Source organism: Lycium barbarum, chromosome 1 (genome assembly GCF_019175385.1).
Source record: "Lycium barbarum isolate Lr01 chromosome 1, ASM1917538v2, whole genome shotgun sequence".
Taxonomy (NCBI): Eukaryota; Viridiplantae; Streptophyta; class Magnoliopsida; order Solanales; family Solanaceae; genus Lycium; species Lycium barbarum.
The window spans coordinates 148,141,789-148,152,857 of record NC_083337.1 but is presented as its reverse complement, the minus strand read 5'-3'; the positions used below and the strand labels follow the sequence as shown (position 1 = coordinate 148,152,857).

At 37.9% G+C, this 11,069-nt stretch overlaps 1 long non-coding RNA gene across 1 annotated transcript; it reads left to right on the top strand.

The window, feature by feature from the left end:
• Positions 1–1,286: 1,286 nt before the first annotated feature.
• LOC132642660 (uncharacterized) lies at positions 1,287–5,303 on the top strand. Its single transcript, XR_009583292.1, has 2 exons — positions 1,287–1,517; positions 1,608–5,303. It is a non-coding gene; the product is annotated as an uncharacterized LOC132642660 (long non-coding RNA).
• Positions 5,304–11,069: the final 5,766 nt, after the last annotated feature.

Sequence of the window (11,069 nt, the reverse complement as noted above, 5' to 3'; positions counted from 1 at the left end):
AAATCTTATGCGGACAATCGCCAGCGAGACTTGGAATTTCAAGTTGATGACTGGGTATTTTTGAAAGTGTCGCCACTGAAAGGGGTGATGAGATTTGGCAAGATAGGGAAGTTAAGTCCTCGATACACTGGACCCTATAGAATTATCCGCAAGGTGGGTCATGTAGCCTATGAATTGGACTTGCCTTCAGAGCTTGAATCAGTTCATCCAGTTTTTCATTTCTCAATGCTCCGCAAGTGTGTTGGAGATCCCACAAAAATTATTCCAATTGATGATGTTCAAGTGACATAAAATCTAACCTATGAAGAAGTGCCCATTACTGTATTAGACAGACAAGTACGGAGACTTCGAAATAGGGAGGTAGCTTCGATCAAAGTATTGTGGCAAAACAACAACCGAGAAGAAATGACTTGGGAAACAGAAGAGAGTATGAGATTTAAGTACCCACACTTATTCCAACCCCAAGGAGAGATTCAAGATGAAACACCAACATTATAAGGTACGTATGCTTTCTTTTCATGCTTTTGGTCGTGTGTGGCCAATGTATATTTCTATTTGTGTTGTGGCCCTGTGAGACAATATTATTATGGGTTGTTGTGACAGGATGGTAGTGCCATATTACAGGGGAAACTCTGGTAAAATTTTTGTAGAATTCCCGAATATTTAACATTCGAGGACGAATGTTCCAAAGGGGGGGGGGGGGGGGGGGGAAGAATGTTACAGCTTGGAAATTTCATGTCGTCGCATAGTGAATGAACAAACGCGAGTTTAAGGGTCACATGAAGTTTGAAGACTATAGGACGAATGTTTAGTGGTCTTAGAATGTGTACTGTTGACACCTAATTTTGGCCTTCTTTTTTTTGTTTAATTAATTTCACTATGCTTCTCAGTCCTGAAAATTCGCCAGAATGAGTTTGGAATATTTTCACTAATTATTACACTATTTTTTCGAGATATGTTTCTCTTAAGTTAAGGAATTTTTTTATTGTTTCCTAAAAATTACCAAAATATCATATTTTTACAATTAAAATTACTAAACAACATTCTTTACAATTAAATCATTCAAAAAAAAAAAAAGTGTTGACATCCCTATATCGATATCAGCGTTGACATTTCTCCTTTAATGCTATTTCTTACTATATTAAGCATCTTTTACTCTATTTTAAAACTAAATACACATATTAAATACTCGTATTGCAATTTATATAGGTATACATTTTGTGGGAATTAATTAGGACCAAGGAGCATATTTTAATTAATTGATTGAAGTAAGAAGGGATGAGAAAATAATTCTATCTACCTAAAATATTGGGCCAACTCTCTTCTCCCCTTAACCAAACAGCCCCTTTCTCCTTTAATCAACAGCCCTAACGTCACCACCCATCGCCGCCACCCTTGTCATGTCCGTCACCTCAGCACCACCACGCCCATATCCCACAAAATCCGCTACCTACGCCCCTCTTCTCCTTTCTCACACTCCATCTCTGAAGCTTGCAGGCTCCATGTGCGATTTCATGGTGAGTCCCATCCCTATTTTCATCATCTCATCTGTTGAAAATATCTCCCCAAAATTTCCCCCATTTCCTTATTTTGAATTTCGAATTCAGGCCTCTTTGTGAAGCTGATTGAAGCCCTCAGTTGTTACCTATAAATACTAAGTCCTTAGTGAGCTAGAAAGGACAAGTTCAGAGGCTGAAAATTCCCCTTTGAACAAGGCTTTCATTGAGAGAATATCTCTTTCAAAGCTTTCATACTCAGAAAAAATCTTCATTTAACTTTAAGTTTCTTTTTGGCTGTCAAAATCTCTTTTCAAGTTCTCTGCTGAAACAACAAGCTTTTCGAGTGGATTCAGAGACTCGACAACGACAAATAGCCTCAGTTCGCTGTCCCGAAGAAGGTCAGTAATCACATTCACTTTCCCTTTCATTTCAGTTGTTAGATAAAAAATGTAATTGTTTGAGCGTTTTTGCCTCTCATTTGGTTTTCTGTTGTAAAAAAAATAAAAATGTATCTTTGTATCCGCAGTTTGCTTGTCTAATTTTCTGTTTGAGGTGTGTCGAACCTAATTTTTGTTGTTCTTGTTCGATGAAATCAGTATGTAGAAGTTAAAAATGAAATAAGGACACTTAGAAGGGCTATCGATTCCATTTAATGGATGTATGCCGCACCATGTCGTTTGTCATTTAACTTTTTGTTGCTAGTATTCATTTTAACTCTGTATTTCGGAAAGGCGATAAAAGAGCTGGCACATAAGAAATCCAGAGAGATAAAACTTGAATTTATGATCATTTTTGGGGCTGTTTGTCTTCCTTGAAAATGTATGGGATAACATAGTACTATATCTTTTCTTTGAGTTTTGTTGTACAAATTGAACTGGCTCCTTGCCTGAAATTCCAAAACTGCTCAGTGTGTGTTCATGACTAAGTTACTAGCGTTTTTATTCCTAAAAATTGGCAGGATAGTAAAGTAGTTGTGCAAAACTTATCTTTAGTTAATATTTCGTTATGTTAGAAGGAAAAATGAGGTCCTGGTGTGAACTTTGAATAGTTTAGGTTAAACATGTAAACACTCTCACCTCTCATTTCATTCTCAGTTATAAAAAAAAAAATGTAATCGTTTGGTTATCTGTGCTAGTTCATTTTGTGTTCTACGCATTTTGAGTTTGTTCTTGTTTTAAAGATAGTGGATGAAATGGTTACGTAAACTAATAACACTTAAGGGTAATAACTACGTAACCTATCGATTATGTGAATAATTGCATCGCAACTAAATTTTCTGTTTGGTGTGCTTATCAAAATCTGTGCGTTTAAACTTCCAATTCGAAAAGCAGCATGTAAAAATGCTAATACAAACTAAGGACATTTAGAGGAATACGACTGATTCGTTAACTTATCGAATACGTGATTAACCTTTACGCTATTCTAGTTTATTTTTTTTTATTTTTTTTGTTTTGAGACGTGCCAGAACCTATTTTACTCAACTATGAACATTTAGGGAGAAAACCACTGCACATAACGCAGATTTATTGCTATAAGTTCTAAGCTAAAGTTGCTGCTGAATCTTGGGAAAGTTTGAGTCAGTTGCTGCTGCATTTCATGCCATTTGCTGCTGCATTTTAGGCCATTTTACAACTGCGTTTTTGGCAATTCGCTACTGAATTTTGGGCCTAAACATTGCTGCATTTTCTACCATTTTACTGCTGCGTTTTAGGCCATTTTACAGCTGCGTTTTGGCACTTCGCTGCTGAATTTTGGGCCTAAACATTGCTGCATTTTCTACCATTCTGCTGCTGTGTTTTGAGCCATGAACAGCTGCATTTTTGGGCCACGCACAGCTGTGTTAATATGGCCGAATTGCTGCCATCTTTAAATCTCTAGGCCTGCTGTTATATGGCCGCGGCTTGGTTGCCATTTGAGCTTGTGAACTGATGTACTTTGAAAGGGTGGGCACGTGTATCATTTAGGGAAATAACTGCTGCGTGAGCTGCTGCCTTCATAAAAAAAAAAGTCTCTATGTAAATGATGGCTTCTTCCTACGATTACTACCATGGTTAAAGTCTCTATGTAAATGATGGCTTCTTCCTAAAACTGAATTATGCTTGTCTAATACATATGTATGAACCCCTGGGCAGATGCTTAAAACCATTAAGTTACGTCAAGAATTGATTAGTCACGCTAGGTTATTGGCACTAGTTTGTTGTATGCTTTTCTTTACTAAAAATCTTAAAAATAGGTGATTTGGGATAACATCTAAAGGACCCCAAGAGTTCAACTTTCTATTACTAAAATGAGACTGGTCTAGCATGCTATGTTTGTTGATATTGAATGAAGAGTCTGAACTTCTTCAACTTCTTTATTTTCGTATCACTGCTTGTTGGAATGGATTAGAGAATACTTGTCAGGTTCGCATCTTCTTTTAGAAAACATGGTTGCAGAATGTATAAATTGGATTGAAAGCTGTCTTATGTCATATTTTGGATACAATGTTAGGGTTCTGTGTCTTCTGTCTCTTTTCGTGCTAACTAGTCGAAGGGATGTTGTTTATCTTGTTTGTTGTATACGCTTATGTGTTGAACACCTCTTTAAAGGGCGTATTGGAGTACTTCTACCATTGGAAATCTCTCTATAGATTAATCAAGTTTCTGGGAGTAGTTAGGCTTTGTTAGTTTAATTTATTTATCATGACACATTGCATTCAACGATTAATTATTTCATTCCTATTTGTTAAAATTAGCCTACTGTTTTCATTCTTCAAGAGTATTAATTAAATAAAAAATAGAAATGTATTTTTTTTTAAATGGAAGAGTACTCTCTGTTCACGCTGTAGAAGTCTCGCTTCGGCTGCTCCAGTTTAATTATTAGTGCTATGCATAGTTATAGAATATATTGGCATGTGGCTGATCTTAATTACATCTCTTTAGCAATAATCTAACTGTTGAATCAATTGGGACCTGTAATAATTTTTAACGGAAATAATCTGTTTGGTCCTCGAGTTGTTTTGTTGTTGGTCATGAACACATTATATCAGAAGCACATTTCAAAGTATTGCAATGTGATGTTAGGAGTGGAATGTTACTGCTTTTAGAATTAATACTTGTATTGTCTTGATAATTACCTTCGTTTAACATGACTTCATCTCTAGCCATGAATATTAGTATCTTTATATTTTACTATTGCATACTTATTCTTCCTTTTGTTCCTTCTACTTTACATGAACGCATGGGAGTGCATTTGGAGTCGTGCCATAACTCCAACCTCTGCCCAGAATCGGAGTAAACAGTAGCGGCAGTTCTGCTCGTGTCTAGCCATCCCCAATTTCTCTCGTGTCTTAAGTGTCGACGCCCTCTTTCCTTTATTCAAATTTTATGTCTTTGTATTGATGTGTCGTTTACATATTTTACTAACATTTTTGTGAGTTTTGTATTTGCAGTATCTATTTCTTGTTTTGGGCGTGAACTCTCAAGAATGGTTAAGAGGAATAGTTTGCTTAATCTCTTCCCGCTATTAGACTTTACTTAATCCATTGGGTTCAGGTGCCTTACTGCACCACATAAAACCACAGCTAGCGTATGATCTACTAAATAAATGAAGATAGTGCCAGTTCGGAAAGAACCATCTGTTCAAACTGGATTTTCAACAGTAAGCATAAACAACGTGAGATGCTAGAAGCAGGACAGTAGCAATGAAGACAAAGTTTCATTAACTTTAGCTTCAGGCAAAAATAGTGTTGCCAGTTTTCATAGAAGGATAAAAAAACACTTCATTCAGTTATACCAAGCCTCAAGAAAGAAATATTCTAAACAATTGCCAGGGCTTTTTTGACTGATTTGCTATAGGAGTAAACAATTGCCAGGTTTTTCTAAAAAATGAGTTTGCAGGAAACACAAAAGATGTTGATAACAAGGCCCAAATGGTCTTACAATTTTTTGAAGTCATCTATTTTTGATAAGCTAACAGGCTCAAATTCCGCAAGTTTAGTATAAGGAAACCATATTAGGACCTAAGTATAGTGGTCCAAGTATTTTCAAGAAATACAAGGTATATACTCTACTTTATATACAAAGATCCTATTTTACATGTATGTATACTATTCTTACTTTAAATACCTTTAATCATTTTCTCATCACATGCATATGTATGTACGTTATATTATAAATACTTATCTTCAGTATACATTATATACAACAATCATATTATACCTCATCTTCTAAAACATACATACATACTCTTTTGAAAACAATATATATTCCTAATACATATAATTTTACATCTTGTCTTAATTACTTTCCTTTATTATGGGTATACCAACATACTATTTTCATATGCTCATACCATACCTGTACTATCTTATTTTTTATTAATTCCCTTAGTCGTATTTTCATTATATGTACACATATAGTACTATCATGGCATCAATAACTGATTTTTATTTTTTGTTACCCATGATATACATATCACATATATACGTTATTTTCCTTATATATATATATATATATATATATATATATATATATATATATATATATATATATATATATATATATATATATATATATCCTGTTATCCTCTATTATACATACCACTCTTGGATAAAACAAATGTCATACATATTTTTCTCATGCACACACTAGCATTAACTACTTCCTTTATATATATGCATTTACTCACATAATTACAATTACATTAAAAACCCCTTTTTTATACAAATAGTTTTGAGAGAGTAGTTTTCTTTTTCCGCAATTCTTTAAATAGGTGATAATAAATAATTAAATAATCCCCCTCTAGTGTTAATTAGACTAAGTTTAAAGACTGTCCTCGGATAGGCTCTGAGGGATGCTTAATACCTTCCCCTCGGGGTAAATAAAACCCTTACCTAGAATCTCACTGGTTTCAAAGACTAAAATATGGAGTTTACTTTTTATAAATGGTTTCCTAATATTTTCTAAAATTAGGTGGCGACTCTGAAAATTTACAAAACCAAAGGAAACATAGTCATAAGTTGTGAATTAGTTTTAACCCGTTAAAAATAGGGCATGACAGAATGGCGACTCCGCTGGGGATCATACCTTAGGTTTTGACTTTAGTAGACTTAGTTTAAGAAGTAGATATTCGAGGGATGTTTGTTTATTTATTTTATCACCTGTTATTTATGAGTTGCTACATTGCTATATTTGAAAGGATGCAAGCCAAAGCCAAACTTGTGCTCCTTATTTGTTTGAGAAAACACTATTTGTTACTGCTTTCCTTATAATGTCATTGCACTTTCTATCGAGTCTTTGGCCATACACTTACACACACTGTGGTTCACACGAGGTGTTGTCTGACACACCTCCACCCCTTCTTTGGATTCTCTAGTTTCAGAGTCGGTACGGTAGTTTACTACTTACCTTCTCGCAAACATTCAGTCTCACTCCGAAAATCTTAGGAAAAAATCTTATTCTAGAAAAATAAGTCATGCTGCATACACCTTAGGCAGGACAATCCAAGGTATTGTCGCTGCAAATTAGGAATCCACCATTTTGTCAAAGGTTTGAAACCTGAATGACACAACCCTTTATGTGAATTGATGAAATGATCCTTAAGAGACACAAGATGATTTTTTTTTTTTTACAAACAATACTTATCATAACCTTTACCCTTCTCTTTTAGATGGAAATTAACCAAAACCTACCAAATATCCAAATGATAGTCTCATCTCCTCACGACTTGCAAACTTGGTGGAGGAACATAAAACTGGCTCACGGACAGGAAATTCGACAACATCTAGGGTCGTTAATGTCACTAATGGGCATACAAGCTAACAAAACTCTCACCAAGCTGCTGATAGAATTTTGGGTTCCCGCCAGTGTAACCTTCAATTTTTTGGATTTTGAGATAACCCCTACCTTAGAGGAAGTTTGTGGATTTACCGACTTACCATTTGAGGGAAGAATGCCGGTGTTACCATCCTTCATATCGGGAGATTGATAAGGATACGTGAAGTATAAGTGAGATTTAGGAAGGGTTTCATAAATTAATTGCGTTGAGAATTGTTTGGTAAGGTTGGGACGAGTTATAGGGATGTTTAGATCATTAATAAAGTATTAAAAAAGTGTTAAGAAGGTTGTATAAGGATTGGAGATCAAACGAGACGACGAGAACAACTTCGGAAGGAACTGTGAGTTCCACGACCACAACCACGGGCCGTGAAACTTTCCACGGACCGTGTATTGGTCCGTGGAATACCCAGCAGAGTTGATGACTAGCCAGTGGTGAACCACGACCAGTTCCACGAACCGTGAAAGGTTCCACGGACCGTGAAAGTGTCCGTGGAAGTCCCAACGAGCTGAACAAGTTCTGGTTATATAAATGTGTTCCCACTTCATTTATTTCATTCCCACACTTTTCTATCTCTCTCTCAAGACTTCTAGAGAATTCCACACTCTTCATCCACAAGAACTCAAGAAATATTGGTGATCAATTTCATCAAACCAACAAGAATCAAGTGGAAGAAACACATTAAAGTCCATCCAAGTCAAGGAATTCCTATGGAGGTGAATTAGGGTTTTGGTGCAAGAAGAGTATTCCTACTCAAGGCTTATTCCTACACTATCTAAGGTATGTTTCATGATCTTTCCATGTTGATTAAGGAAATGAGAAGTTGAACACATGGATTGTAGAAGGGGTATAGGAAATGGGTCACAAAGATGAAAGCAATGGAGTTCTTGAGTTGTAGATGGAATGAATCATGACTATTGAGGTGTTGTAGTTATAAGCATGTTATAAATGACATGTAGAACATGGGTTAAGAATTCAATGTGAGAGAACATAATAGTGAACTATGACTATGATTATGGAGACATCTAAGTGAAATTGTGAAATATGGATAAGGTGGGTGAATGATGATTGTTGCTTGTAATATGATGAATGTGATTATAGATGTTTGGGAGTTGATATACTATATGGGAAAAGTTGTATAAACAAAGGGAATGCTGCCCAAATTTTCCTAGAAATTGTAAGCACGTTTATATAACTGATTAGCTAATGTTAATATGAATTCTCTTGAAGGTAGAAACGTGAGCGTTGAAGGAGAACGATCAAGCGATAGGATAGCTAAACGAAAAAGGTATGTAAGACCAATCCTTTCTTTCTAAGGCATGAATCTTTCAAATTTGCCATGATCTTCTTATACGATAGAGACTATGAGTCCATGAATATACGAAGCTACACACGCACGTGACCAAGAAAGGAAATATGATACGAGCATGATAATGATGATGATGAACACAAGTATGAGGAATTCTAGTATATTAAAGGATGTCCATGTAGCTAATAATTCTAAGTATGTTTTCATCGATGCCTCTCCTTGCGTACACTCATCTTAGATTGTTAGTTCCTTCAAGGTGAGATATGATGTTGATGATTACTCCATAATATGATCGGGGGTTCACGACCTTATGTCACCCCGACATAGCCATAGCTACCTTCAAATCCTAATGTATGTCTTATATGATAAATGTATAATGATGTTAATTCATGATATGTCTATGAGATGATTGCTAATGTAAGATTATGTTATGCCTAGGAGATGTGTAATAATGATGAAGCTATGATTGGTTGTATGACGATATGATTACACCGTGCCTAGATGACCGGACATGTCACCACTAATGTGGGTTTCTATGATTCCACCGTGCCTAGATGGCTGGTCATGTCACCACTAATGTGGGCTGCTATGATTCCACCGTGCCTAGATGGCTGGGCATGTCACCACTAGTGGGCTGCTATGATTACACCGTGCCTAGAGGGCCGGGCATGACACCACTAGTGGGCGGCGTATGATGGTTACCTGGACGCGGATTAATGATGATGATGATGATGTGATGTCATATGTGTTATGATAATACATGTTCCATGATTATGTAAATATGCGATATATGTATGAAATGTGCTCACCTATAGAACTCACGCAGGTTTATCCTTCTCCTATGGTTTATGAATCTTCTACTATACTTATTTCATTCATGTCTTACATACTCAATACAATGTTCGTACTGACGTCCGTTTTCTTTGGACGCTGTGTTCATGCCCACAGGTAGACAGGGAGGCGATCCCGACTCGTAGGAGCTGTTAGCCGATTTAAAGAGCACTCTATTTTTCCGGAGGTGCCATTGATTATTCTTTTGGTATATATGTATATGTATATTTTGGGCACGACGGGGTCCTGTCTAGTCCTTATGTCTAGCACTCCAGTAGAGGCTCGTAGATGCACATTGTGGGTTATATGGTCTCACAAGGTCACTACTATACATATGTATGTATGTGTATATTATCATTTTGATAGCCGAGAGGCTTATGTATATAAAAGTATTTGTGTTCCCAAATGAAATATGATTTTCTTATGATTTGAGTATAAATTTGACAAAAGAGTGTTAAATGAGTATGATAAGTAATAGGACGAGCGGTGCCCGGTGGTTAGCCCCGGGTACCCGTTGCGGCCCCTAGTCGGGTCGTGACACCGCCCTCGTGGCTCGAGGGATCGGGATATGTCCAAAACAAGCAGCTTTGCCTGTCGTAGGAGGAGTGTCCGAGAACATGTTATCAAAGTTATCCGACCTTGAAGCTGGAGTTAGAGAACTCGGGCCGGCCTCAGCAGCCTCGGTAAAGGCAGGGATCTCGGAAGGTGCGGCGGTCTCATAGCCGGGAAGTGGGCCCACATCCACTGGAACTTCGGTCTCGGGGACCGGCTCAGCCCTCAGATCGGTCTCGGGTGCACGCCCGGACCTTCTAGTCCTTTGCAGGGGGGTTTCCTTGGATGAACCATCACCTGAAATATCAACAAATTCAATTGACCGTAGAGGAGTCGGGTAATGAATTTCTTCCCCACTTGTGTGCAAGGCCGGAGCTGACGGTCCTTCCCCGGCTGAAGGGAGTGATGAAATGGTGGTACCCTCCTCTGGAATAGAAGCAACGGGAGGGGTCACACCGATCTTCCGAACGAGGAACTCGGGCTCTGTTTCATCTCTCAGAGTCCGAACGACGCTCCTCGCCCTCTTCTTCTGTTTCTGCCCTTTGTCAGAGGGTTTTTTCTCTTGTTAGCAGCAGCAATGATACGGGATGTACCCGCTGAATCGAACTCGGGTGCCGCCGCAGCCGGTTCGGCCGCTGGCTCCGGTCTTGGGTTCACCGAGCCCTTAGGTAAACCTGAGTGCTGAAGATGTTACAAAAGGGAAAGGTAGAAAATGCAATGAATACCGATAGAAGCAAAGTTTTACAGTAGTTGTGAGCGACCCATCGGCCACGCGACAGGAGTCCCCATGTCCGTGCTTTGTGGGTGTGCTGGCTAAGAAGAGCACTAACCCATTCGTTGATGTTCCGGACAGCCGGAGGTATCCACGCCACGGCTGGTATAAAGAAGGGGACAAATAGTGAGAATGTGAATAGGACAGTGTTTGACAAAGCATTCAAAAGCAATTATTAAAAGAACTGACTTACGGTTATCATTCCACCTCTCCGGGAAGGGCATGTAGTTGGCCGGAATAATGTCTGCGGTCCTCACCCGGACGTAACGCTCCAGCCAACCCCGGTCTC